This window comes from Gossypium hirsutum, chromosome D05 (genome assembly GCF_007990345.1).
Source record: "Gossypium hirsutum isolate 1008001.06 chromosome D05, Gossypium_hirsutum_v2.1, whole genome shotgun sequence".
Taxonomy (NCBI): domain Eukaryota; kingdom Viridiplantae; phylum Streptophyta; class Magnoliopsida; order Malvales; family Malvaceae; genus Gossypium; species Gossypium hirsutum.
In genome coordinates this window covers 31,299,798-31,325,420 of record NC_053441.1, presented here as the reverse complement: position 1 = coordinate 31,325,420, position 25,623 = coordinate 31,299,798, and positions in this window count along the sequence as shown.

The window sequence follows — 25,623 nt, the reverse complement described above, 5'->3', positions numbered from 1 at the left end:
TGCGAGGCCGTACGAGGGCAGCTGGAGGCTCGTGATGGGGCTACGTACGTAGCGAGTGGCTCGTGGGAGGAGGCAGAGCTGGTGGCGCTTAGATCTTCTGGATACCTTAGGAATTTTCCATTTCCGATTTGGGTTTTCTGGTGTTGGGCCATTTGGGCCGATTTGGTTTTGGGTTAGGTTTCATTTCTGGGTATTGGGTTTGGTGTAATTTTGGGTTATAATTTCTGTAAATGGACTTTGAATTTGTATTTGGAGTTCATTTTTTTATTTAAGTGGGCCCGGGCCAAAATTGGGCCTTACAGCTACCCCTCTTTGCTCATTGTCGTTTAACGAGAATAGAGCAAAGACTAAAGAGGACCAATTTTGCCCGGTCGTGCTTGAACTTTGGGGCTCTTATTCTTCAAGTGGCTCCATTCCATCCTACTGCATCTTCAGAGGTATAAGAATTGGTGTCCTGACCCATTCCACCGCAACGTCGGGGAGATAGGATTATCGACTTCAATCTTCTCCACTGTAACTTCAGGGAGGTAAGATTTGCTTCTTCAACCTATTCCACTGCTGGTCAGGGACATAGGACTTGTGGCTTAAATCTGTTTCCCTACTCCTAGAGAAGATAAGATTCACCGTCTTCAATCTGCTCCGCTAGTGCTTAGGAAGGCAAAATCTGCTATCTTTAACCAGCTCTACTGTAACCGATGGAAGCAAGGCTTCATTCTCGATCTGCTTCATTGTTAACGCAGGAAGGCAAGATCTGTTATCTTTAACCAACTCCACTGCAACCGATGGAGGCAAGGCTTCGTTTTCGATCTACTTCGATGTTAATGTAGGAAGGCAAAATCTGCTACTTCAACCAGCTCCATTGCAACCGATGGAGGCAAGGCTTTGTTTTTGATCTGCTTCGCTGTTAATGCAGGAAGGCAAGATCTGCTTCTTTAACCAACTCCACTGTAACCGATGGAGGCAAGGCTTCATTTTTGATCTGCTTCACTGTTAATGCAGGAAGGCAACATCTGCTATCTTCAACCAGCTCCACTGCAACCGATGGAGGCAAGGCTTTGTTTTCGATCTGCTTCGCTGTTAATGCAGGAAGGCAAAATCTGCTTCTTTAACCAGCTCCACTGAAACCGATGGAGGCAAGGCTTCGTTTTCGATCTGCTTCGCTGTTAATGCAGGAAGGCAAGATCTGCTTCTTTAACCAGCACCACTGCAACTGATGGAGGCAAGGCTTCATTTTTGATCTGCTTCGCTATTAATGCAGGAAGGCAAGATCTGCTATTTTTAACCAGCTCCACTGTAACCGATGGAGGCAAGGTTTTGTTTCTGATTTTCACTAATCTTTTCTCTGGTGAACATGACCTGTATAATGAACCTAATTATACCTAATTATTAGGATGGCATGATCAAAATGAATCAAATGCTCCTAACTAGACATGTGTGAATGGAGTTTGCATGAATGCAGAATTTTATTTTTTTTGAGAATGATCCCGCTTAGGTTGTCATTACTCGAGGTTTATCGAGGCTTTAACGCTGACGTGCTACAACGTCTTCTTGCTTGATCGGCTTCTTCAAAGAATCACTTAGTCAGATTGCCCCCACTGTGAAATCCATTGGGACAAAAAATTTGTACCATCATTCTCCCACTGTAATCCAAGGGTAGAAATATGGCATTCCTCAATCCTCTCTTGTTCAATTCAAGGATACAGGATCTACATCGTTCTAGTTCCTTACACCATTCCCAGGGTGTCGTACTCATGTGCAAATGAAGGTTCTCTTTTCTAAGGTAACCTCTTCCTATTGTCTGATGATCATTGCCTGCTTATTTATTTAAGCTTTGTCACCAACATGGCGCCTTGTCAATCAACGCATTTGACAACAAAAATCCAAAGAGAAAGTCTAAATTTAGACTATTCCTTCCCAATTTTCCAACCCTTAGATTTGGTGTGTTTTAAACAATAGTCCTGTTTCAGGCTCCTATATTATTTAGAAACTTTTCAGAGTAATATACAAAACTTCCTTTGTGAAAGTTTTATTAGTCCATTAATCATTATTCGAATACAACATGTTTGCAAAAAAGGTCATAACAATGGATAAGAATAAAGTTGGTTCTGAGCATTTTGAGAATAAACTTCTCTGTACAAACTTTCTGAAGACCATTTTGAGTTGGACATGTGCTTAGGAGATCTATAGTGCTCTGTCAATGCCCTAAGATGTCGCCTATCATTTCCTGTTGATTCAGGTATAGCAAGATCACCGCATGCCCCAATACGATCAAAATTCGAATCGTTTTGATCGCCTCATGCTTCACTTTAATCAATATTTGAGCCACCTTTTTCAGGTTTTCAACTCAAATCCCCTTTGGCCTAAGGTGCCCATTGCAGGTTTTCCCCTTAGCCTCTCCATTTTACTTTTCATTTTTTCCATTTTTCATCTTTTTTTTTGAACCTCATTGTCTTGCAATACAGTGATAAACCGTGATGTCTGATTTTGAACTGATTACAGCCCTCAGTTATCGTGCTGTCATTCAAGTTCAATGCAATTTCCAATACCATCCTCTCTGGAATTCTATATCGGCATATGATGAGATTGACGCATGCAATAGCCTCTATCCATTTGATGAAGTAATAAATGATCTCAATAGTGAAACAATGCCCATTAGAAGTCTTCATTAATGGTGATGTCTCTGCCCCATTTTGCTCAAAATTTGAGCCGCCCTTTTTGGGTTTTCAACTCAAAACCACCTTTGGTCACAAAGCGCCCTTTTTGGGTTTTCGCCTTGGCCTCTCATTTTCTTTTCTTTTTCTCTTTTCATATTTTGTTTTGACTTTGATTGATTTTTCTTTTTTTGTTTTGATCTTGATCCTGCTTTTGCTTTCGATTTTTTTTATTGAATCTAAACCCTTTCGATCAGAATCAATGTTTATATGAATGAGATTTCTCACTTTCATCTTATATGCGAAAAACCTTCATTTCTTTCGTAGAGCCTTTTTGGGGCGCAACTACGACAGAAAACATCTTGAAGGGATGGAAACTCGCCTTCAAATGGGCAAAGCTATGCTGAATCAACGAGGAAGGCATTGCCCCGGTAAAGAATTGTATCGTTCTTACTGCAAATTTCTGACATCGTGCTGTTGTGCAGATTTCTTTATCAGCGTTTATCCTTGGCATATCCTGGTATGATCCTACAAAGACATCTTTGAACAAATTTTTGCTTCATCTTTGAGAACAGGTCAATTCTAATCTTTACCAAACTCACAATTTCTAACGATTCCTCGTGAGGTAGGATCTATCGGTTCTCTTGTTCTACCATCCTCAACAAATCTGAGATAAGCTAGATCTATGTCATTTCCAAAGTCATGAGATCTGTCTAAACACATGCCTTGCTCAAGAGGAAAATCTGAGTCTGTAACAGTGCCATTCAAGTAATTGATATCCGGGGACCCATAATAAGCACCGAAGAATATACAAAAGAATGTATAAATTTATGAGTAATTATTTATACTATATGATTATGAATGAATGAATGATGGTTTGGAAGAAAATTCAAAAGAATGAAAGAATATAGAATTAGCCGTAAAGAATGAAAACATTGGCTTAAAAATAATCGCAAAGATGTATTTCATTAAAATAATAACGTTCAGACATAAGCCTATTTCACAAAGGAATTTCTATCATTTCTAGGCTAAAAACAACAAAAATGTTCTGAACATTACTCTAGATAAGCTCTAAAAACTATAGGGATTTCTTTCGCAATTTAATTGCTTAGAACACTTCCATGTTTATAAGGACGGATATCTAACAAGGTCCCTTCTTCAGTTGCTTGTGCATTGCATTCACTCCACTTATCAATTATAATTGGGTAATGGATTTTTCGCACTGGAGGAATCATCATATTTAACGACGCCCATACTGATAAGCCTTTCAATCAGTTTCTTAAAGGCAATGTAGTTTTCTATGGAATGTTTTGTATTTCCCGCATGATATTCGCATTGTGCATTTGTGTCATGCCATCTGGGGTACGGAGGCCGTGGAGGCTTTGTGTAGAGAGAGGCAACAATGCGCGCGTTGAATAAGCTTTGATACAGCTCCTTATACAACATCGAAATTAGCATGAACTGGAGGTTCTCAGTGCCTTGTTTCACATAAGATTCTTGTCTTGATGAACCTTCTTGGCTAGCGACCCCTTTACTTGGATGACTTACTGACCTTGAGTAACCTGTGTTATTCACCTCATTTTCTCTTCTCCTTGACCTCTTATCACTCTCTTCTGCTTTAATTTTTCCAGCTCTTATAGCATTCTCGATCATTTCACCGTTCATTACTATGTCAGAAAAGCTTTTTGTTGCGCTTCCTAACATATGCGTAATGAACGGGGCCTTTAGTGTATTGATGAAGAGTATTGTCGTCTCTTTCTCCGAGAGGGGTGGTTGAACCTGGAGTGCAACCTCCCTCCACCTCTGTGCATACTGCCTGAAACTTTTGCTCGATTTCTTTTCCATGTTTTGCAAGGTGATTCTATCGGGAACCACATCTGTTACATGACCGTATTGTTTCATGAATGCCTGTGCTAGGTCCCTCCATGAACCAATCTCGATGCGGCTCAAATGATTGTACCATTTGGACGTTGCCCCTACCAAACTGTCTTGCAAGCAGTGTATTAGCAGCTGATCATTGTTAATGTAGTCAGTCATCCATCTACAGAACATGGTGATATGGGCTTCTGGGCAACTGGTCCTACTATATTTCTCAAATTCAGGCATCTTACACTTGTGAGGGAGTACTAAGTCTGGAACCAAGCTCAGATCTTTCGCATTGATCCCATGGTGACTATCGGCGCTTTCCAGGGCTTTGAATTTTTCCTCCAGCCATTTACATCTGTCCTCCCATTGTTTTGACAGCTCGACGTTTGCCTTCTCTTTTTCAGCCATTTCATCGAAATCAGGAATAACAAGATTCACCGGGTTATCTCTAGGATTAGAACCTGATCCAGCCTGAAAGTTCATCGGCATTGAATCATCAGTTTGAAACCACTGAAGCTCAATTGAGACAGAGGATCTGCGCAGAGGTACCTCGGTCTGAATCTGCACATGCAGAGGCGTAAAGCCTAGAGGATAGATTGGTCCGTCCTTGTCTTCTCCTTCAGTAGGTGGGTCAATTCAGACATCGCATCTTTTTGAGCCTTGATCAATTTTTTCGTTATGTCTTCTTGAATTTTATCTAGCCGCTCTTGCATTTGTACTTGTAACTGTTCTTGCATATCCTTTTGCATTTGCTCCAGTTTCTCTAATCTTTGATCCATTTCTTTCATTTTTCGACGAGTACCGTATTGATGCTTAATGGGTGAGCTTTTGTCGGTTTCCAGATTAGCTTAAATAAATTTTCTCAATTAGACCCTTTCAATGAACTTTAATGCATGTAATGCGAATGCATGAAATTCATGCCTATAGAGACGTTGATTTTGATTCAATTACATTTAGGAAACTTTTCTAGAAAGCAAATTCCTTTACATAAAACGGATACATGTACGTCCTCACCCTCACATTCCAAGAAACAACATCTATCTTCTTCTTCATGCGCATGTTTGAGATAATCTCACCAATTTCCAATAGATGCCGCTGCTAACTCACTTTCCTGGTCTTGGTAACGATCCATCACCTGCCCATCTTCATGAAGCTTGTCAGCTTCTTTAAGGGAGTTGGAACGTCGAAGGCTCTCAGACAATCTCCTTGAATCCTCAGGCCACGATTGCCTGAATGTAACACCCCTTACCCGTATTCAATACCGGAATAGGGTACGAGGTATTACCAAAACACATGCACTTGTAAATGTATTTAGCAGAGTTATAAAATTTCATCTAAATTAAAACTTTCAAAATAATTAACATGCTCCTGTAACTTTTCACAGTATATCCTCAAAATGTTATAATCATAATAATTAAGGCTTACGAGACCCGATACATACTCATGCAATTCAATGCTTCATTTCCATTTCCTTCAATTCGCAATTTCTCATGCTCACGATTTAGATTATATCACTAGCAATTTCCATTTAATTCACGTACAATTCAATGACATCAAGTTCAACACTAATACGTATTCACCATTTAACTCAATGTTTATTGATTATACCATTCAATAACACATTTATGAAATTCTCAATTTTGCAATAAAAATATCACTTTAGCTTGAATAACAACATCGTCCTGATATAAATACACTACCACTTATCCATTTACTTTAATTCTTTTGGGCCCATTTGTCACTTACCATCCTTAATCAAATTAGGGAACGATTACGGAAAATCGAGTAATTCACTTCCACTTTGCCATAGTATAACTATGATCTTACTTGTGATCACTTATCACTTGTCCCTGATCAGATAAGTGTAGCTAATGCTACCACTTATCACTTGATCACTTGATCAGATAAGTGTAGCTAATGCTACCACTTATCACTTTGTCACTTGATCAGATAAGTGTAGCTAATGCTACCACTTATCACTTTATCACTTGATCAGATAAGTGTAGCTAATGCTACCACTTATCACTTTATCACTTGATCAGATAAGTGTAGCTAATGCTACCACTTATCACTTTATCTCCACTTATCACTTGTTCTTGATCAGATAAGTGTAGCTAAAGCTACCACTTAGCACTTTATCACTGATCAGAAGTACTCAAATCCAGCGTTCCGCTCAATTTGATCATTTATTCATATATCAGGCATACCAACATGTGTTAATTCATAAACCATTCATGACATTATTTCATGCCAAATCATATATTGAATATACTATACACACATACTATGAAACTTTATTTTCACACATGAGTTTAAACCATGACCAATAATGCACAAATATAAGTATAATTCATATTTCATCATTTATCAGTTTTCGCATTTTTATTTTATTCTCATTTCATCAATAAATATATACATATATATTTCACCATACATTATATAATTCATGAAATTAACATTTAATCATTAAATTTCAGCCATATGAACTTACCAGGCTAATTTGCAGAAATACCAAGATACAAGGGCATTTTGGTAATTTTCCATTTTCTCAATTTTCTACCCGATCTTAATCTAAATTAATTTTTCATTTAATAAAACAACCCATTTCATACAATTCGGTCATTTTGACATTTTTTCCAAAATTGCCCCTAAAGTTTTACTTTTATTAAATTTAGTCCTGGAGCCCAAATCAAGCAAATTAACCATTTCAAATGCAAATCAATACTAGCATAATATTCATAAATTTATTTTCCTCCTCCTCCTCTCCATTCCACATCCTTAATTTACATAACATGCTTATAAGTAACATTATCTATAATTTCACTATTTTCTTGTAAATTTATTCAAAGCTGTCCATTTGAGTCATAGTCACTAAATCATTTATATCATGAGATACAGAAATCCAAATTAAGATCCATTAATTTTCCCAGAAACTAGACTCACATATATTCTTGCCATAAAATTTTCAGAATTTTTGGTCTATCCAATTAATACATTTTATTCTTTAAACTTCCCCTATTTTACTGTCTGACAGTTCCGACCACTCTCTACTAAAAATGAATTTTCTAATTTTACAGAATTTGGATGATGTTTCCATTTATTTCCTTTGAAAATAGACTCATCAAGGATTCTAAACATATAAATTATAACTCATAATTATTTTTCTTTAATTTTTTATGATTTTCTAAAGTCAGAACAGGGAAAACCGAAATCATTCTGACATTGTCTCACAAAACTTATTATATCTCATGATTTACAATTCCATTGCTCACATCATTTCTTCTATGAGAAACTAGACTCAATAATATTTAATTTAATATTTTATTCATCTTCTAATTCAATTCCCAAAATTTTTGGTGATTTTTCAAAGTTAATCTACTGCTGCTGTCTAAACTGTTTTAGTGCAAAATATTGATTACTAAGTTTATAACACTCTTATTTTCTTCCTCTACACTATTTCTCATCACTTTCTCTTATTTTCTCTTCACTAACATACCAAGAACATAAAACCTTATATAATAAAACGCAAAAATATATTGAAATCTTGATGTTCTTACCTTGCTCAATTGATTTCAATCTTTAACTTGATTTTGCTCTCTCCTCCAGCTTCTATTTCTTGAATCTAACTTGATATTCTAGCTCCCCATAGTCTCCTTGTCAATTTTCTCTCTTGGTGGCAATGGAAATTTCTTTGATTTCTAAGTGAAAATGGTGGATTTTTGGTGAAAGGACTAAATTGTAAAGAAAACAAAGCTTTCTTTCTTCTCCTCTTCTTCTCAAGTTAATGCATGAAAAATGGTGGGGATGGATGCTTTTCATTCTTCTTTCCACATATATATACTAAATAAATTAATAATAATAAAATAATATCATTTAAGAAAAATCAAATTAAAATATTAATAAACTAATATTTATTTATTTATTAATCTAAAATATCTCCAACATCATCATTATCTTCTAGATTTCTCTCTCTTCTAATTGACCATTTTGCCCTCATGATCTTTTAAAATTCCATTCTTGAGTCATCATTTAATTTGGTAAAATTGTGATTTAGTCCCTCAAACTTCTTCACCTTTTTCAAATTGGTCCCAATCCATCCATTTTTCTTAGTTTCTAGATTATTCTACCCTTAAAATATTTACACCTTTGGTCCTTCAACTTTTTCATATTTACACTTTAACCCCTCAAATTTTGAGTATTTGCTCTTGGGCAACAATACTTTTCTCACTTTTACGATTTAATCCTTCCTTACATTAATATGTCATAATATACTTTTCAATGTTGACATAACTCAAAGTTTTCCTTTTTGTTACTTTATTTCCTTATTTTACTATACCAAGGATAATATCTTACTGTAGAAATTTTCAAAATATTACATTTGTGGTCCCGAAACCACTATTTCGACTAGGCCCAAATTCGGGCTATTACAAGCAAGGTCGCGAACTCTTCCCTCGCCATTCTTGTGTTTCTCAGAATATATTCGGGAAGTCGTATTGTTTTCCACTTTATTAAGGAATTCGTATTCCATGACAAGATTTCTAAATCAGTAATCAAACTTGAATCAATACCTCCTTCCTAAGATGTAAATGCAATGCAATCTCAATCAAAACACAACAAAAGGGGTTAGTAAAAAACAGAAGTAAACAAGGAAAACAGAAAGTACCTAATCAGGTAACCACTAGGGATTTGGAGTGGCTTTACCTAGGTTAAGTTCCTAAGTCCACTATATGAGGTTTGGCTCTAAGGATAAGGTACCCAAACCAGCAGATTCCTCGATCTTCACCCATTATAGGCTCATACAGACCGAGTTCGATTCAGGGGAATAGAATTCCCTATGGCTGCACGGAGATGAAAATCTCACAAAGACATAGGTACGGATGTATCCCGAAAGTGATTCACTATCCTGCACGGAGGTGAAAACCTCACAAAGGAGTAGCTTCTCACTCCCACTTAAAAGGACAAGACTAAACAGTCTTATGCAATATGATGCCAAAATATACAAATTAATTTACAATAATCATGCAATCAAGCGCAAAGGAAAGATCGTAATTTTTCACGTCACATTTTCAGTTTTCGAAAATAAGATAGAAAACAATCAATTTTACGGCTTGACTCTCTAATATCCCCAGTGGAGTCGCCAAGCTATCGAAACCGCTTTTTGAATTTTGAAAAATAGGTATCGATTTTGAAAATGAAAATGGGGAGTCGCCACCGATCTTTATTAAGGTGTGATCGGCTCACCTTAAAAATGATTCTTTTGGTCTGCGAAATTTTAAGAAAACAGGTTCGGGAGTCGGTTATGCACGAGAAAGGGTTAGCACCCTCGTAACGCCCAAAATTGGTACCGAATTGATTGTTTAATGTCTTAATGTCAAAATTTTGAAAATATTTTAAAATATGATCCTTCCCTTTTTTATTAATATTAGTTTTATAAAAGATGCTTGGATAAATCGAGGCGAGTGCCAAAGACCCTCTAGTTTCCGAGTAATAAAATGTCACACCCAATACATTAGGGCACGACATTTTTAATCCTTGAGAATAAGCTTGTGTTTTGATTTTCTAAACTCATGTGGCGAAGTTTAAAAGGGACATTCAATTGCTTTAAGTCAGATGAAAAATCGAAGCCCAATACGTTAGGGCACAATTTCTCAAAATTCCGAGCATTGAGTGTTGCCCTCATTATTTTTTAAATCTTCATTTCGAGAAAACGACATGTCACATCCAATACATTAAGACACGACGTATCGAATTCCCAAGAATGAGTTTTAATTTATGTTTTAATTAAAAAAGGGTATTCGGTTTTTTAGATCCCGAGTAAGATTGGAATCCAGTAAGTTAGGACACAATCTTTTCGAGGATCCCAAATTCCGAGTGTCGTGTTATTTTCAAAGTTTTTTTTTGAATGAAATGACTTTGGCATTTGTAATCTCTTGAATGAATAAAAAAACGATTGTACGACGCAAAATGATAATTCGTAAATTAATACATATGCTAATACATAACCTAGATTCAAAATACGAATAAACAATATTGAATATATAAGAACCACAATTTTATATCCTATATTGTGCAAAGATTCAAAGGCTAGTGAATATAGAATCAATTGAAACACCAAACAAATCAACACACATGAAATTATACAAATTTAAAATAACTTAAGAAATATGAAAGAAGGGAAATTATAATAAAGTAAATTTCAAATAAATAAAATATATATATGTGTGTAAATTTGAAATTAATAATGAAAGAATAATAAAAAATACTTCATAAGATAATAATATCCTATTAAATTTAAAAAATAAGTATTATATCCAAATACATAAAGTCATATACATATATTAATTTAGATAAGTACCATAAAAAATAATAAATAAATAAATGACATGCGCATGTACTAATAATAGAAATAAAATAAATTAATTAATAAAAACGAATAAAAAAAGGAGTAAATCACAAAAAGGTCTAAATTACACTAAATTAATAGAATTAAAACAAAGTGAGGGGTCTAAATTGCAACGAGCGGAATATATGGGGGCCAGGTGGGAAATATCCCGCTTCCCCAAAACGCATAGCAGTAGCATGAGCCAAAACGAGACAACATAAAAAAGGCGGGGCAAATTTATAAAATAAAGGAAAACTGGATTGAAACAACGAAACAAATTAGGGGGATTAATGGCGCAAATATTCCCTCAGAGACCCAAAACGCAGGGGTCTGGCCACGCTCAGGTCGGGTCATCGGGTATGGCCATTAAACGGTGTCGTTTTGGAGTCACTGTGACAGACTCTAAACTGCAGCATTTTAGAACTGTTATAAAACCTTAAAAAAACCCTAAATGCTATTCAGCCGTCTCCATTCACAAATCAAACTTAAAAAACCTAAACCATCTCCTCTTGCATGCGCCGCTCGGACATCACTTGATAGCGGCTTTCCGAATCCCCTGCACGACTCCGATGGTGACGGAGCGAGCACGAGGCCGGTCACCAGGTGCGTTCGCTTCTAACTCCTCTTTTTACTACCAATCAATCAAAAAAAGGGAAGAAATAAAACAAAATGCAACCGACGAAGAAAAAGAAAAAAGAAATCGAATCACCTTTTCCTTGAAATTTTTTTGCTTTTTTTGTATTTCAATGGGTTTTTTTTTATACAGAATGCCTAAAAAGAAGGGGATCCCCTTAAAATATTAGAATCGGCCTCATATAGCCGAAAGAAAAAAGAAAAATAAAACAACAATCTCCCTCTTTTTTATATTTTCGTCCCCTTTCTTTTTGTTATTCTCTGCTATTCTTTGCTTTTGTCTGCCTCCCTTCACTTGTTGTGTTTGCTGCAGGTTTTTGCAGGTGCGAGGCCGTACGAGGACAGCTGGACGCTCGTGATGGCGCTACGTGCGTGGCGAGTGGCTTGTGGGAGGAGGCAAAGCTTGCGGCGCTTAGATCTTCTAAAAACCTTAGGAATTTTCCATTTCCGATTTGGGTTTTCTGGTGTTGGGCCATTTGGGCCGATTTGGTTTTGGGTTAGGTTTCATTTCTGGGTATTGGGTTTGATGTAATTTTGGGTTATAATTTCTGTAAATGGACTTTGAATTTGTATTTGGAGTTCATTTTTTATTTAGGTGGGCCCGGGCCAAAATTGGGCCTTACATTTATTACTTAACAATCATATCAAAAATTAATCATATCGTCCCTTGTATGAGCCCTCAAGGCCCAAAACATATATTAGAAACAAGTCGGGACTAAATCGGAATCTCAAAAAAATTTTCGTAAAATTTCAAAATCTTTCCAATGTGCAGGGGAAACACGCCCGTGTGTTCAGGCCATGTGGCTCACACTACCAAGTGACAAACCCGTGTTTTAAGTCATGTGGTATTTGAAGTAGGCCATACGACCGTGTCCCCAGCCCATGTAACTCTCTGACTTGTAATTATTTAAGTGCAGGGGTCACACGGCCAAGCCTCACGCCTGTGTGCTAGGCCGTGTGAACATACCTGAGCATTCTGTTTTGAATTTTTAACATGCAGGGGACACACGGCCATGTTACATGCCCATGTACTAGGCCGTGTGTCACACACGGCTGAGACACACACTCGTGTCTCTGCACGTGTGGACAAAATAAGGCTATTTATAAACCCTATTTCCTACCCAATTTTGTCTTCCACCTACATCAACACTTAAACACATTCTCAATCCAATACAAGACATTTAAATCAAGCCAAAACCAAGTCATATACATGATATTTTTATTACTTGTATTCATAAACTCTATTTTACATAATTGATCAAATTCATCCATGTACTTACCATCATTTGACATTTCAAACACACATCAAGCAATATTTAGATTATTTACGTATCAAAACATGCTAAGCATAAGCCATTCAAATGGCTATTTACAACCAAAATATTTATATGCCATCAATGGCCAAGTTAACCTATACATGCCATTATAACCAAAATTAGTTTTATAAATATACCGAAATGGGCCGATGGATACTGTGAGTGATCTCTGCCAAGTTTCCAACCTAATAAGCCTTCGAGAACTATAAAACAGAGGAAATAAGACAGGGTAAGCATTTAATGCTTAGTAAGTTTGTATAACGATAATTAACTTACCATACATTTATACATAAAGTAAGTATAAAAAGTGCATCCAAAGCAAACTAGCTATTTGCCTAACACATAACTTCACCAAGCACGTTAGTCATGTATTTCATGTAAATATCAAGAACATGGATGAGCTCATCAGGTATCGAGTTTTCAAACATTTCATGCATATATAAATAATAGTTTTATCTTGATTTCACATGTTATCATGTCAGAATTTCAACCGTTGAATCATTTGAAATCTTGGTGGATACTTGGGAAGTACATCTAAAGTGTACAATACTATAAATTCGTCAATTCATATCCGAGATTGCTTTTTTAAGCATTTAAATAGAACTCAAGCACTATAATGGGAAGCTCATTGAGCCTTGTAACGGGAAGCTTATCCGGGCAATATAACAGGAAGCTCACAAAGAGCCTATAACGGGTAGCTCTGAAGAGCACTTAACGAGTAGCACCGGAGAGCACTTAACGGGAAGCACCGAATAGCCATACAATAAGAAGTTCAAGCGAGCACTAACGGAAAGCTCTCAAAGAGCCTTTAATCTGGAGGCTCACAAAGAGCCATATAACGGGACGCTCATAAGATCTACAGTATGCCCACAACACATGTAGGGTCACAACTGATCGGGATGCTCCGAAGAGCATTTAACGGGAAGCTCGTAATAACACTATAATGGGAAGCTCGAGAGGGCTTGTAACGGGACACTCTTTCAAGCTATGGTACGTCCGCAACATATGCAGGAACACTACCATTTTGAGAAACAAAACCCTGTATCCATCGAATCTCATTATCCAAACGGGACTTATTTATTTATTAGGGATTTTCAGTTACACGATCAATTACATACGCATATACAAAATTTACACAATTTATATATTTAACGCTCAATATAAGCATATAAATATACACAATTAACTTACACAAACTTACCTCGATAAACGTTCGTATACAATGATCTACTAATTTGACACTTTTTGTTTTCCTCGATCCAATTCAGTATTAAGTCTTCTCATATCTATATAAATGAATTTAACTTCAATTTAATCCATTTCATACTCAATTTAATTCAATTCACATCCTGAGAAAAATTATCATTTTGCCCCTATACTTTTCATAAATGATGATTTCGTCCCTAGGCTCAGAAAATGAAATTCATACAATTTAATCATTATTCCAAGCCTAACCAATTTTTACATATAACATTTACAGCACATATATTTCAAAAAAATTAGAAATTTTCCATAAATTTTACATCTTTACAATTTAGTCCTTAAATTACAATTTCATGAAAATTCACTTTACAAAAGTTGTTTATCTATCAACAACCTTTCATTTTTTACCAGAAATTTCAAATTTTCAGCATGTTCATCCATGTAAAATTTTCAATACTTTAACATATTTACAAATTTATCCTTAAAATAGATAGATTAGGTTATTCCGATCTTAAAAATATAAAAATTAAAAAATGGGACATGATTACTTACCTAATTAAGCTTGCTTGATTTACTTTCTCTTTCCTAGGGTTTCCATAGAAAATTTAGGGAAGATGATGAAATAAGATGATATTAGGCTATTATCATCTTTATTTATTCTAAATTCCAATTTAGTTTTTTTCTTTTTCTAATTTTCCATGGATGAATCATAAAAAATATCTACTAACTTTTCTTAATGGTCTAATTACCATATAAAACGTCAAGTTTTGAATTCCATAGCTATTTGATACTTATAGCTACTAGAACTCAACTTTTGTATTTTATGCAATTTGGTCCTTTCTATAATTAAACATGTAATCGGTAAAATTTTCATATCAAAATTTTCATACGTCTTTCCTATCATAATGCAGACCATGCGATATTATTAAAATAAATTTTCTTTCTGACTCGGATTTGTAGTCCCGAAACCACTGTTCTGATTTCACTAAAAAATAAGCTGTTACAACGTACAGACTCCTCACTTGACAGATTAGCTGAGTTATATATTTTTGAGATTTTTAGATTACACGGAGTGCCAATCTCCATTATTTCAGATAAAGATCTGCGGTTTACATCAAGATTATGGAGAAAGTTACCAAAAGCTTTGGGTACACAGTTGAATTTTAGCACTGCATTTCACCCTCAAACTGATGGTCAATTTGAGAGAGTGATTTAGATTCTACAGGATATGCTTCGTTGCTGTGTTGTAAAGTTCGAAGGTAATTGGGAAAAATATTTACCGTTAGTCAAATTTGCGTTTAATAATAGTTTTTAGTCAAGCATAAAGATGGCACTGTATGAAACTTTATATGATCGTAAATGTTGAACTGCATTATACTGGACTGAGCTCAGTGGGAAAAAGATACACGAGGTTGATTTGATTCGCGAGACTGAAGAAAAAATGAAAGTGATTCGTGACAGTTTGAAAGCCAGATCGACAGAAATTGTATGCATATTTGAAACGTAGAGATATTGAATTTCAGATCGGTGATAGAGTGTTTCTAAAAGTATCGCCTTGGAGGAGGATTCTTTGTTTTGGTCAAAAAGGGAAGCTTAATCCGCGATTTATCGGGACGTATGAGATTATCGAGAGAATAGGGCCAGTGGCATATCGACTAGTTTTACCGATCAGACCCTTCGCATATAATTTCTCCGAAAAAGGTTGAGATTCAGCCCGACATGTAGTATAACGAATAACCGATCAAAATTATGGCACGAGAGATTAAAGAGTTAAAAAACAAAAGCATAGCTTTAGTGAAGGTTCTTTGGCAGCGTCACGGGGTAGATGAGGCTACTTGGGAACCCGAGGAAACTATGAGAAAATAATACCCTAATATATTTTCTGGTAAGATTTTCGGGGACAAAAATTTTTTAGGGGGAAAGTTGTAACAACCCATTTTCAGTGAAATTAGAACAGTGGTTTTGGGACCACAAGTCTGAGGTTAAAAATTTATTTTAATATTATTTTATGATCTACAACATGATAGTATTATCGTATAAAAATTTCGTTAAGAAATTTTAATGTTTACATGTTCAATTTGATAAACAAGAATAAATTGCGTAAAGTGCAAAAGTTGTGCTCTATTAGCTAAATGTATTAAATAGCTATAGACCTTTAAAGTAGAGGTCCTTATTTGGTAATTAGACCATTAAAGGTGATAGTGGATGTGCATGGCTTGGTAATTTTGTTGTTTTTAAAGTTAGGTAAGGGTAATTTGGTAATTAGGTAATTAAAGATAAAAGAAATAAAATAAAAGACAAAACTGTCATCTTTTTTATGTGTTTCTTCTCCAATCGAAATTTTAGAGTTTTGAAGCCATTAGAAAAGCTTTAAACTTTCGGCTAATGCATGGTGAGTATTCCTCATCCTGTTTTTAATGATTTTTATATTTTCGGGATCGTTGTAGCTTAACCTAGCTAGATCGGGGACTAATTTGTAAAATGGTTGAATGTATAGGTTTTTAATTAGTTGTTTGTGAAGTTTAATAGAAGAAAGCGAATCCCTGTTGTTAGATAAATAACTTTTGTTAAGTGATTTTTGATAAATTTGTCAATTAGGGGTTAAATTGAAAAATGTGAAATATCATGGTGTAATTCATGAATTAATGAATTGTGTGGGCTGCTATAATCTAGTAGGACATTCGACTAGGCTTGGGTAGGGATGAAATTGCATGAATTTCATTTTACGAGCCTAAGGACTAAATTGTAAAGAAATTAAAAGTATAGGGGCAAAATGGTAATTTTCCAAAACATGATTTTTGGACTAAATTGATTAGAAAAAATTTTGAATTAGTTAAATTTGATTATATAGATCAAGAAAAGCAACGTACGGAATTAGATCGAGGAAAAGATAAAGTATTGGACTAAATGATCATTTTTCTCCGTACAAGTTTGAGGTAAGTTCGTATGTTTAATAAAGCATTAAATTATATTTGATTTAAATTTTTTTATATTATATTCTTGGTATTACGACTCTATGAAAATATCCAACGAAGTTTCGGCGACTTACGGATCCCGTTTGAAACTTAGGAATAAATAGAATACAATGACATGTCATTAGGGGTTACCGTGTTTTGGGTGCTGGTCTCGTACGTCCTACCGGTGGCTGAGTTTCTAGCATTTTTTGCCGATACTTGACAGCTTGTGTGAGCATCACTGTGTAGCTACGTCTTGACTGACAGCTTGTGTGAGCAGACCCATATATGGCCAGAGAGAGAGCATTGATATGAGATATGAGATAGTAGTGGCTTCGACCATGTGCTGGCACATAGTGTTTGAGATTGCCGCATATCCGATATTATTCTAAGTGGTTCAATGGGCACAGTTCTGTTACGAGGTTATATGAGTTCAATACGAACTAGTGTAGGTATTTACGTGAATTACATGGAAATGGTCTATATATGACATATTAATACATGGCTAACTTGGTTGATGAATATGTGTTAGGCTTTTGGGCCAAATTGAGTTGTAATATGCCTTGATTTACTTACCAAAATTGTGATTTAAATGGTAAGTTAAATTTTTAGTTATACGAACTTACTAAGCTTAAATGCTTACTCTATGTCAATTTCTATGTTTTATAGTGGTTTGAAATCTCGTTCGGGTTGAAAGTTTTCAGAGATTTCATCACACTAGCTATTGGCTATTTTCGTATTTATGGTTATATATTTTGGTTATAATGGCATGTAGAAGTCATTTTGGCTAATGATAGCCTATATGTTTTGTTATGTTTTTAGCCATTTGAATTGGCTTGTATTGTGGATATATATTTTGTTATGTGAATATGTAAATGGCTTTATCATATGTGATGTATGGTTGTCATGTAAATGCCTAGTTTGTGAATTGATATCTTGGGTACTAAATAGTTGGGCTTGATAAGTGGCATATATGTTAAGTTTTGGTAAAATTATATATATACGTGTTTGACTATTTAGGTAAGTTTGGGATACATAATTGGCATGTTTATAAATGGTCAATTGAGGTGTCTATGAGCATCATAGTTGTATGTGGTGATATTACAGTTTTAAGCTTGAATTTGGTTTATTTTGAATTCATATTTATGTCATGGTCATATGCAAATTGTTGTGTTTAGGTTGGTACAAATTTGGGTGATAAATATGGCTTGGAAAATGATCTATTTTTGTCCACACGGGGGTGTATCTCAGCCGTGTGTGACATACGGCCAGGTGAAACAGTCGTGTGTCCCCTGTAACTTTTAAGGAACACATGGTACAAATTTGGGTGAGAAATATGGCTTGAAAAATGGCCTATTTTTGTCCACACGGGCATGTGTGACACACGGCCAAGTGACACGATTGTGTGTCCCCTGTAACTTTTAAAGAACACAAGTCAGTAGCCTCACACGGCCTAGCACACGGGTGTGTGGTTGGCCATGTGACATAAGTCAGTATACCCAACATTTTTCACACGACTTAGCACACGGGTGTGTGGTCGGCCGTGTGATACAAGTCAGTATACCCAACATTTTTCACACAGCCTAGCATACAGCCATGCGGCTTGACCGTGTGTCACAAGTCAATATGCTCACCATTTTTCACACAGCCTAGCACACGAACGTGTGGCTTTCCCGTGTGATCTAAGTTAGTAAGCTCATTAGTTCAGACATGGGCTAGGACATGGGCTAGGGCACGAGCGTGCGTCCACATTTTGAATGCCCACACAGCCTGAGACACGAGCGTGTCTTTTGACCATGTGAGACACACGACCTGGCCACACGGGCGTGTGTCCCCTGCACCTTTGAAAAATTTTAATGTTTTTTGAAAAATTCTTTGAGTTCCCAGTTTAGTCCTGACTTATTTTTAATGTTTGTTTTGTGCCTTAAGGGCTCGTATTAGAGACGATATGATTGAATTTGATTGGTTTTTAATATGAATGTGATATGAAATGAAATGACTATTTGTTTGATCTGTAAGTCCGGTAATGCTCCGTAGCCCTATTCCGGCGTCGAATACAGGTTAAGGGTGTTACACATTCCATATTTATCAATCTACACAATGCCAATGAGAGGATATCATTAACTCTTTAATTGAGCTATGAATTTCATTGTTTCTAGTAAAGTCAAGTCATACTCAAGTCATGTACCCAACATACCAGCTATGGGCTCGATCATCTTTAGAGCATAAGCCTCAACTTATATCAAAGCACATGAGTTACATACGCATGGTCAATGGCTAACTCAGGATTTAGGTAAATCACACCATGAATGTCACAAGTGAATTATTTCACAAACTGATTCAGAATTAATTCATCTTGGTTCCAGTTCAATGTATCATTTTACCAATGAATACATTTATTTCGCTACCCGTGGAGTCAACTACTTCGATAGCCAAGACTAGCCATCTCCCCAATTGGAATTGTAGACGACATAGTAGTCCTTCTCAGTATTTGAATCAAATGTTCACTTCAATTCATTTACGGGATTACGGACTTATTTAGATTATCTATTAAGTAAGTTGTCTTTCTTGTAATGTAAACGTTCTTGCAATGCCACTTATCTTCAGTGTGAACTTAGACAATCAATGAGCTAATATTTGCTTGTCACAATTTCACTATACACGCAAAATATAAAAGATAGAAATACAAAAGACATAATAGTGAAATGTGAAATTAACTTTATTTATTTATTCATCGTTCAAATAAATACAAAAGAGTTACATGTTTACTACAATATGGGCATAATTCTAAACAATCTCTCACTTGCCCTAGTGAAGTAAATGTGTCATGTTTTGCTTTCTCATATCCTCGATGTGTTTATTAAAACTCCTAGTTACAAGATTCTTAGTAAACAGATCCGCAAGGTTATTTTCAGAAGCTACTTTCATCACATCTACAATTCCTTCGGCTACTACCTCTCATATCAAGTGATACTTTCGATTAATGTGTTTCGTCCTCTTGTGACTTATCATTTCCTTGGTATTAGCTATTGCAGTATTGTTATCACAATACAGTGTTATAGCTTTTTCCATACCAGGAATGACTTCAAGATCGGTTAAGAACTTTCGAAGCCATATTGCTTCTTTTGTTACAAAACATGAAAGATAGAAATACAAAAGACATAACAGTGAAATGTGAAATTTATTTATTCATCGGTCAAATACATAGAAAATAATTTTTACTACAATATGGAAATATTTCCCAACACTTTAATTGTTGACTTCGCTCCCTCGTTCGTGAAAGTAAGGGAGAGGTGATCAAACATGGTACCTTAATGAATTGTATGAAAGATTGGCATTTTGAGGTTTATGTGTCAAATGCATTTGCTAAATTGGTAAATGAATGTTGAATGGCACAAGTACCTAAGTTAACATGTAAATTTAATTAATGTATGCATATATATGATGAGATAGGTTGAAAAAGTGTGTTGGTAATGGCATCAATGGTTTTGAATATTGGTATTGAGTTTATTTGAATTATATTGATCAGTTGAATAGGTACCAAATTGGACTTTGTTGTAAAACAAAGGTCACGTCACGACATCAATCCCTTAATGTCACGACGAGATCAAGTCAGTATGTTGCATCGCGCCAAGAAACCCCCGACGTCACAAGGTCAACTCAACATTTTGAATTCTTTACAATTTTGTCTTAATTCGATCTCGGGATTGCAATAGAGCTTTCATAAGCTCGTATAAAACCCAAAAATAATTATATATCATATTATATGCATGTATTGCTCGTAATTAAATACACAATGGTATAAATTAAATGTATTTGATCATAGTTGCTCCGACAACGAATGTGACATCTTGAAGCTCGGACCTAGCGATCGAGTCGAGTATGGGTGTTACATTAACCCTCCAAAAAAATTGTTATAGCATTGAAGTTATTGATATTATTATTACACACAAAGTGTGTTTAAAATTATGACATAACATCAAATCCATTAGAGTATTGACCAAAAAAATTATAAAAATTTTATCATTGACCAGATATTGAGTAAATTATATAAATAGTCACCCAACTATTAGCATGTTTTTATTTTGGTCACCCAAGTTTAAATTTTTTTTAGTCACTAACATTATCCAAATTTAATATTTTGGTCACTCATCCATTAAATCATTAATGAAGTGCTGACGTAACCATTTTATCATTAGCATAATAACAAATATAGGCCTCTAATGTTTACAGATTCTATCAATTTGTTTTTAATTTTAAAAAATTCAACAAACTTAACCCTCAACTTCACACATTATGTCAATTTAATCTTAACTTTAAAAATTAGAAAATAAAAATTTAAAAACTTTAAGAAATAAAAAAAATAATTAAAATTGTTTTCATTAAAAATAAATAAAATTTTATAAAAATACATACAAAATTATAAATAAATGAATACCTATTTTTCTCTTTCTCTAACATAATATTTATTTATTAAAATAATAATTTCATAAATAAAATAATTGTTTAAAAAACCCACAAAAGACTTAAACTAGATTCTTATTTTTATTTTATAAATAATAATTTATTTATTATACGTTTGGCACTACTCATTAGTCATTGCCAAATTTGGCGAGTATTGAGTTACCACATTTGCACACAACCATCGACACCAATAATCATTACTCTGAAATCCTCAACTTTCATATTCTCCATTGTCATGCCATCAAACTAGGACTAGGTCGTGAAGCTGCCAACATGGGCTTCCACCTGCTGGTTCTCCGAGATCTCATCTTCACCTATATATCCTCAATCATGTCACCCTCAAGCACAACCTCAAATGCAGCAAACTCGTTCTAGGCTACAATTTTAAAACATCGATTCTTACCCTTTTCGATCTCAAGCTATAGTTTTTGACACAACCTAAAGATGGTGTTTGTTAATGTTGAAAATAAGGAAAAGTTGAATCCGGTTAAGTCTTCTTCATGTTTTTTTTTTCTCTTAAATTATTTTATTTATAAAATTATTGTTTTGATAAATAAATGTCTTGTTAGAAATTGAGAAAAATAGATATTCAATAATTTATAAATATTTAATAATTTTCTATGTGTTTTTATCGAAAAATGAATGTTTAAATAGTTTTTAATTTTTTAATTTTTAAGAATCAAGACTAAATTGACATAATGTGTTAAGTTGAGGGTTAAATTTGTTATTATGTCAATGAAAAAACCACATCAACACTTCATTAATGATTTAATGGATGAGTAATTAAAATATTAAATTTTAATAACATGAGTGACTAAAACAGAAAATTTTAAACATAGGTGATAAAAACGAAAATACGCTAATAGTTGTGTGACTATTTATATAATTTATCCAAATTCATTTTAAAAAATAATTAAATACTCTTAATATTTTTTAAGATTAAAACTTTACTTGACTTAATGAAAAAGCAAAGTACAAAATTTGGATGAACGATGTAACTTTTTTTAATTCCTTGTTAGGGTTTTCTTGGATTCGTGTGTAAAGCACGGAAAATGACTCTTATCGATCACTATTTTTATATAAACAGGGAATTGGGATGTTAAAATTCAATGAATTCTTAAAATTTAAAATTATTCTTATTAACATAAATCTATTAAAATATAATTACCTCTTAGATTTTAATGGATTGTGTTTTTTAAACGTAAGTGACCTTTTATATGTAAATAAAAAACTATAGAAATTATCTTTAAGAAAAAGAAAAGTATTTAGAAAAAGAAAAATTATTTTCTAATTTCATTAAATAACTGTTTTTCCAAAATATTGTTTTTTTTCAGCATAATAAAACATTATATTTACAACTTAAAAATATTAGATGATAAATATCATAAAAAATGATTACGAAATTAAAAGAAATTGATTTTTACCATGTGTGCCTTTTCAAATAAAATTGAAAATTTATAAAAAAATATTAAATAAAAAAAAGAGAGAATACCACTTATCACATATACAGTCTATGTGCCTCGTTATATTAATTAAATTAACGATTGCATTATGTTTTTATATATTTTTTATTTATATAAATTTTGATAGGTTTATAATTTATATTATAGATTTTGAGATGTTTGTATTTTTATATTGTTTTATGTAATGCTATGTTTTGCGTAGTAATTAGTTGTTTTTATATGCACGATCTGATATAGTTGGACTTGGATATAGTAATCTGCATTTTTTGTTATTTTTATATTATAATAACTAGTGATTAAAAATTATCATATGTTTATTTTTAATATTTTATTATACTCTTATAAGAAACTTGTCAACTCCTAATCCTATTTGTGAAGTCTAAAAACTCCGTGACAATTTATTATCTCATATATATATATATAGACTTAACTGTTTCAAAAATAAACAACAAATCTTCTTTTATTTCTAAGCTATTGATTTGGTAATAAGTTTGTGCTAAAACAGTTGATTGAGTTTTAGTTCAATTAACATAAGTATTGTTGTCAATCTAGGAAAATATGCGTTCAAGTGCACTGAAGTGCATTATCCTCCTATTTATGAGTTGGAGAACAACTATAGGTAGTTCTAATAATTAAAGATTTTTCAATTAAGACTCTTTTGCAATTCTCCAAAATTGATCCAATCAAATCCTATCATGTTGTTTAAAGTTTCATAAGCTTCTTCAAGTTTCAAAACCTTATTCTTTCAAGGAGAAAGGATTGTATGAAATTGTGATTCCACGTCATCCTTATCATTTTTCAATGGGAAAATGATAAATCAGATTTTTCCCTTAAACTTTTAGCATTTTTAGTTGAATTTAAATTTTTTTAAGGGGGAAAAGCTGAAAATCAGAAGGAAAAATCTGATTTGTCATTCTCCTATTGGAAAGGAATCATAATTTTATATAATTCCTTCTATTCTTTCAAGTTAAATGTAATAAAAAATTAACTGAAATTCCTAATTAATAGTACAACTTTTAAACTTAACGACCAAGTTATTTAATTTTTAAGAAAATAACTAAGAAATTTTATTCAATTAAGATTCTTGTCTAATTTTCCAAAACTGAAGTTCTATAACTATCTTCATCTTCTTCTCTTTTTTTTTATGTCCATTTACGACCTATATTTAAAGTTCGTAATTGTTTCTTTCAATAATATCATCTTTAAAGTTCAAATATATGTCTTCTTTTAAAAATGTAATGTACTTTACTATTACACCCAACTAAAGATATAATCGAGTCGAATCCAAATAGCGACAAACTCAAACTCAATTAAACATTTTTTTTTAAGTTGGAACTCTATTTCTCTTTCTTTTTCCAATAAATCATGTTTAGTTTCTTTTAACAAATTTTATCCTTTTCTGAAATTATTATATCCACTAATAATTTTTCAAAATTTTTTTTAGTTTTTAACTATATCTTATACTATTTAGTTTTTGAAGGTATCCTTTATGCATTTTTAATCTTTATTGTATTATACTTATATTTGAATTATTTTATATTTTATAAATTTAATAGGTTAATAATTTATATTATATAAAACATAAGGTATTATGTAGGGTTTATTGGGGCAAATTACATATAAAAGCCCGTTTTTTAAAAAATTTACCGAAATGGGCCCGATAAATAATTATTTACTGGAATGGCCTTATTTCCCCGAAAGCGCGTCCACGTCAGCGTGATGTCAGGGGACGTGGCAGAAAAACGCGTCCCTGAGGAAATGTTTTGCCTACGTGGACAGAAATCGCTCCCTTAAGTGCGCGCTTTATGTCCCAGTAGGCAAAACGCTTCCTCAGGGGCGCATTTTGCTTGTGTATCCTACGATTAGGGTTTTGGGTTATTGGGTTAGGGTTAGGGTTTGGGTGTTTTTAAGTTTAGGATTTTAGAGAAAAAATTAAATAAATAAGAGTTTAGGGTTTAGGGTTTGTCAATTAAATTAATTATAAATTTTTCAAAATTGGATTAGGTTTCGTGTTTATTGTTTTTTAAGAAAAAATCAATTAAATTAGGGTTTAGGGTTACTTGAGTAATTTAATTAAAAATTATTTAAAAATCAGATAAGGGTTTAGAGTTAAGGGTTTTTAAGGAAAAATCAAATAAATTAGGGTTCAGGGTTACTTGAGTAAATTAATTATAAATTTTTATAAAATTAGATTAGGATTTAGTGTTTAGGGTTTTTAAGTAAAAACTCAAATAAATTAGGGTTTGGGGTTACTTAATTAAATTATTTGTTAATTTAAAGAAGCTCCCCCGTGGGCGCACTTTTGCTACAGTAGCTCCTAAAAAATTAATTTCGAGTAGACGTTCCTGAGCAAATAGTGTCAAAAACACTTTAAGCAGGATGCTTTGTCAGCAGAAGTACTGAAAGAAGCTCCCAAGTGGACGCGCTTTTGCTACAATAGCTCCTGAAAAATAATTTCGAGTAGATGTTTCTGAGCAAATAGTGTCAAAAATGCTTTAAGTAGGATGTTTTGTCAGCAGAAGTACTGAAAGAAGCTCCCATGTGGACGCGCTTTTGCTACAGTAGCGCATGTTTGGCCTGAAGCTATAAATGATGCAAAATTTTTTCTCAAATTACATAAGTTACATCAAAAAAAATTTAGAGAGGCTAAGAAGGATAGAAATTGAAAATGAGTGAACGTATTAGTGCTGT